General features: G+C 36.1%; 1 pseudogene; it reads right to left on the minus strand.

Annotated features, from left to right (window-relative positions):
* Window positions 1-3,439: 3,439 nt before the first annotated feature.
* Window positions 3,440-4,009, minus strand: LOC114103304 (small ribosomal subunit protein uS10-like; annotated as a pseudogene).
* Window positions 4,010-5,528: the final 1,519 nt, after the last annotated feature.

Here is a 5,528-nt window from a genome sequence, read left to right on the forward strand (position 1 = left end):
AACATTAAAAACCAGGTTTCCAAAAGTCATCCTTTGAATGATTATGCTGGACTGCATGCAGGCACAGGGCCCATCTGTAGGATGATTCAGGGGTTCTGTTATGCTCAGTGCCCTCAAACCAGTAAGAACCAGCCTGGCTCCAGATCCCTGCCAATCCCAGATATGTCCATTTCAGCCATATGCTTGTCCCTGGGAGGAGGTACTCAAGTTAAGTTATACAGGAAAGTTGAAACCCAATCCATTATTCTCAGACATTTCAATATTTACTGGCAACATAAATGTTTGTCAATGTACTAACAGAAAATCTACAGGGACCCAGTACTCAAACACCCAAACTTAATATGTTACATCTTTTTCTTTTTTAATTCTTTTTCCAGTCACTGTAATCAAACACCAGATCATGATATCAGCCACACAGCAAACACATCGCAATCACTGTCACCATTTCCAGTGGCTCAAGGAAAGACCTCAGAAGCACAGTGGCCTGTGATGGCTGATAGGACCCACTATGGCATAGCATTGCGGCAACCATGTCCTTGCAGGCTCTCGGTGAGGCAGACGTTCTTTCTCTGCGCCATCTATTTTGTCCTGAAGCCACATCACGGGGCTGAAAACTTAAAATAATCCAGTTAATGCAAAATATTTCTTCTGCCCCTAACTGAGCCTGCTTTGAATTTGTGCCAAAATAGCTATTAGTGGTGATTGAAAGTGCAAGATGACTGAGAAGAAATGCTCTCAGGAACAAAAAAAAGAAGTACCTTTCCACCCTGGGCTCATCATCACTAATGAGAGATCAGCCCAGTCAGGCGTGTGGCAAAGAACCAGGACACAGACAGCTCCAGAACATTTCTTCTGATTAATTCATCAGTTGTATGTGATATGAAAGAGCCAAGCAGCGTTTTTTTTTTTGGTTTTGTTTTTTAATGTTGCTTTTGTTTGGTGAAGGGCTAAAAACAAAACAAAGTAAAACTCTATTACAAGTAGACTTCATCTTATTCGGAAGCAAAGTCATCTTAAGTTACTGTCACTGGCATGTGACCCATTCTAAATTCATCCAATTGTAAATAATGAGCTATGCTTAGAGGTCTGGAACTTAAGAAGAAATCATCCCAAAATGGTAACGTCTTCACTCATCCTGGTAGCAGCCCCAAATCCCCAGTCATAGGGTTACAACTAGAAACAGGGAGGGCAAGGTGCGTGGAGCTTAATTTGGGGAGGGGGGCAGAATTTGGAGCAGTCTTCAGATTAAAATCTGGTCTAATCTTTCTGGAAACAAAAAACAATATAATTCTTGAAAAAGGGTTAATATCCAACCTGGACTGACCTGTCATTGTACAGCAACACTTGAAAACAGAGGTAAGAAAAATATGGCATGTTGGGTAGCCTTGAATATTTCTTTTCTGTGTGGTGCTCTTGAACTTGCAAAGGTGTGAGTTAGCAGGTAAGTCTTTGGTCTGTCTTATAGAATCATACAAAAATGGTGCAAGACCTAGCTTCTCTCTGTAGAGATGACAAACACACTTTGGCCTGCATCTGCAACAGGTGCACAAGCTCTATAAGTGCAAAGAAATTAACAAACCTGGGGACTGGTACCACTCAAGGAGACAAGGCACTGCGGATAATGAGTTTCCTGTTGTATGCTTCTCCAAGGCTAAGCATGTGCCATATTAGAACAAAGCCTATTGGATCTTATGCGTTTGGTTGCCAGTTAGGTTTAAATCTTATTTCCTGCAATGCTGTTGACTAGCTTTCCTCTTAATATAGCATTAAGCCAGCTATATTAACTCTAATTTATTATTTAATTTAAAGGTAACCAAACATTGGCTTAGACATTCTAGATAAGCTTCATAGTTCAATTAAATTTGAAATAGATTTATTTTCACACACACACCCACGCACCCACACACACACATACATAAAAGCTAGTAGGAGAGGTTGTGAAAAGGGCTCAGGATTTTCAAAATTGGGATAAATCTTCAATCATATGTTCTCACTTAGATGTTGAGAAAGGAAAGACTCACACAAGATACACTTTTTTATTAATAATAAGTTATGATCTCTCATCTTAAACATTTTTACATGGTCATTATACACACTAATCCTAAAACCAATTATGCTATTAGATCTGAGATCAAAATTGGCATAAGTGATGTTCATAGAAATTGTTCACACCTCTGACTAAAGGGAGTGGTCATAATCTTGGAATATTTAGTAGCTTCTCCAACATATTGAACCCAGATGCACAGAAAATTGACCTCTTCTCAAAAATAACTTCTTAATCTTCATATCCTGTGAATATGTTAATTTACAGGCCAAAAGGGACTTTGCTGACAAGTTTAAATTAAGGACCTTTTGATGGAGAAATTCTGCTGGATAATTTAGGTGGACTCAATATATTTACAAGAATCTTTATAAGGGAAAGAGGGAACCAAGTGTGTTAAAGAATCAGAAAAGAAGACTTTCAAAATAAGTAGAGATCAGAATTATGGAGGGCCCAGAAGCCAAGGAACACAGGCAGTCTGTACAAGCTTTAAAGAGAAAGGAAATAGAGCTTTGGAAGGAATGCAGCCTTGCAACATATTTTAGATTTCTGATTCCTAGAAACCTAAACAATAAACTTTATTGTTTAAATTTATGTTAATATGTTATAGCAGCAATAGGAAACTAATATGAATTTAAATTTGTCAGATATGGTTCCATTAGGAAAAAACCCAATCAATCGTGACATATATTAACAGATTTATTGCAAGAAGTTGGCTTACACAATTGTGGCTGAATAAGCAAGTCTGATATTCATAGGGCAGGACATCAAGAAGGATGAGAGGGAACTTTCACACATGAGAAGAAGTTTCCAGCCACATAAATATAAAGAATTTCTCTACTACTAGGAAATCCCAGGCTTTCAACTAATTGAATCAAGCCCATCAAAATTATTTGGGATAATCTCTCTTAAAAATCAAAAGATTACAGATTTTGATAACATTCATAGAATATCTTCAAAGTAAGACCTAGATTAGCATTTGATTGAATAACCAGGGACTGTGGCCTAGCCAAATCAATGTTATCTAGAAGTGGATGCATAGATACCATGTGATTCCAGGCATGATACTCTAAGGATACAAAATGACAATACAAAAGTTGTATCCTATCCCAAAGAAACATCAGACAAACCCAAGATTAGAATAATAATACTATTTTTTTATAAAGATGACAGGTGATGATTTGGTATTCTTCAAAAATGTTAATGCAAAAGCAAAGAATGATAGTGGAAATGTTTAAAGTCAAAGGTACTCGGTGCAATACCCAATTCCAGACTGAAACCTGTACAGGACGGTAAATGCTTTTAAAGGATATTAATAGATCAACTGATGAAATTGGAATAGAAGTGGCAGGTTAGATAAAAGGCGTCAGTGTAAAATTTACTGAAGTTGATAACTGACTACTTTAAAATAAGATTATATTCTTTTCTTAGAAAATGCACCTCACAGCACTTGGGGGGAGGGACACGGATATATAAATCATCCCCAAATGGTTCAGAAATAAATGTATTTCGGTGTATGTGCAGAGACAGAGAGACAGAGAGAGTGTCAATGACTTGCATAATGAATGAAGCATTTCCTTTTTGCTTTAAACAACAGATAATTAATTCATTAAAATAGTTGTCTTTGGCATCTGCAATGATGACTTTAACCTCCACCCAGTTCAGTACTGATGGTAGTGATCTGTTCAACAACCCTAAAAGGATTTTGCAAGTCCAGGAGACCAAATCCCATTTGGAAATGATATCAGGTGTTAGAATCTTTTGCACAAGGAATGTTTCTTGTAGTAATTCTCAAGGTCTTTATAGGCATCCAAACTGGTCTTTTCCCTTTCAGATTCTTTCTCTTTGTACCTCTGATCAAGTCAGCCACACCTTCTCTGGGGATTTCATGCTGGCAAGAGTAATTCTATTTTGGTGAACCACCACCTCTGGTTTTATGGGTGTCTTTCCAGTATCTTTCAAAGCCATTGTTGTGGTGTGGCTTCCTGAACAACTTGCTCCTGGGCAGGAGTGAACAGGGGTGAATTAGGAACAGAAGCTGACAAAATGTAACTCCACAGCACCCACAACCATGTCTGCCTCAGAAAAGCTCCAGGAAGCATTTTTAAAAGGAATAACAATTGGAATTGTGGAGGATGAAAAGAAATATGAAAACACATGGAATTTACAAGTGTGAGGTGATCACAAGGAATGAAAGACATATTTCATTCAAAATGTAGACTTAAACTTTCTAGAATTTAATTTTCCTTATTAGCACTTTTAATATTTAGTGATTCCCAGGTCTTTCAAGAGTAATTATAATGGTAATAATCATAACTAGAATTCTAGAATCGACTACTTTGGCAACATATAAATTGAGTTTGTTATAATCCAATTATAATGCTACAACTTTGATATTAAAAAGCATATCAAAACTAAATTAAAATTTAATCTATGCTTATGTATGTGCAGATTTGACAAATTCTAAGTCAAATTTCATCAAAGAGTTGAATACTCAGAAACCACAATTACCAAAGAACACTTCTTTGTTCTTTGAGTATAAATTATTCATCTTATTTGTACTCCAAATTCATATTTAAACTTTGCACTATAAATTTAATATATGACATCCAAATAGTCAGCATAATGGCACTTTCATGGAGAGGAGAGCAACTTTTTGAGTAATGATGAAGTGATATGGTTTCAGAAATAAGAGCAGCATGTGATAAAATAACAAAGCCTGGAACAGAACAACATTCAGTATCAACTACCACTGTAGTTTTGATTCCCCACCTTAATTTGCTTTATTCATCATACCTCAAGCTAGTGGATTTCAACAGTACCAGATAAAGCCACCCTGTATACCCCAAACTTTGCTTTTAATAATCATTCATGAATATTTTTATGTCTAACTATACTCAAATTCTGAAGGACTTTGCCTTGACACAGGATCAGAAATTATTTTGGACTTCTCTTACCCTCCAAGAGTCATTAAAAATGTCTTCATTTGTCACTTGAAATTATTTTAACAGACAAGAACCCATTCCTAGCATATAGTGTAAACTTTTCTAGTATTACACAATTTTTCCAGAGCTTAAACCTACAATCCTGATTTTTTTTTTAAATAAACAGAACTAGGGCCATTGGTTTAAAAGCAAAATTGCATCATCCATTCAATCCAAAATGTCATTTAATGAGTACATCCTACTGCCAATTACATTTTAACCCAATCCTTAGGACATAAACTTTCATGAACACTGTTATTAGTCTTCTGTTACTACAAAACAAGTAAATAAAAACTTAGCAGTTTAAAGCAACTCCTAGGATACTATATCTAAAACTTTCACCATTGAAGAGAAGGGTTATGGTACTCAGAAAACCTAAGTAGGTTATTTTCCAGAACTCTTTCAATTTATACATCAAACAAACCACACTATTTTCAATAGGGTGCTGAAAGGGCTCTGGAGAACAGTGAACAAGCTTGAACTATGACAAACACTGTGACTTC

This window comes from Marmota flaviventris, chromosome 14 (assembly GCF_047511675.1).
Source record: "Marmota flaviventris isolate mMarFla1 chromosome 14, mMarFla1.hap1, whole genome shotgun sequence".
Classification (NCBI taxonomy): Eukaryota; Metazoa; Chordata; class Mammalia; order Rodentia; family Sciuridae; genus Marmota; species Marmota flaviventris.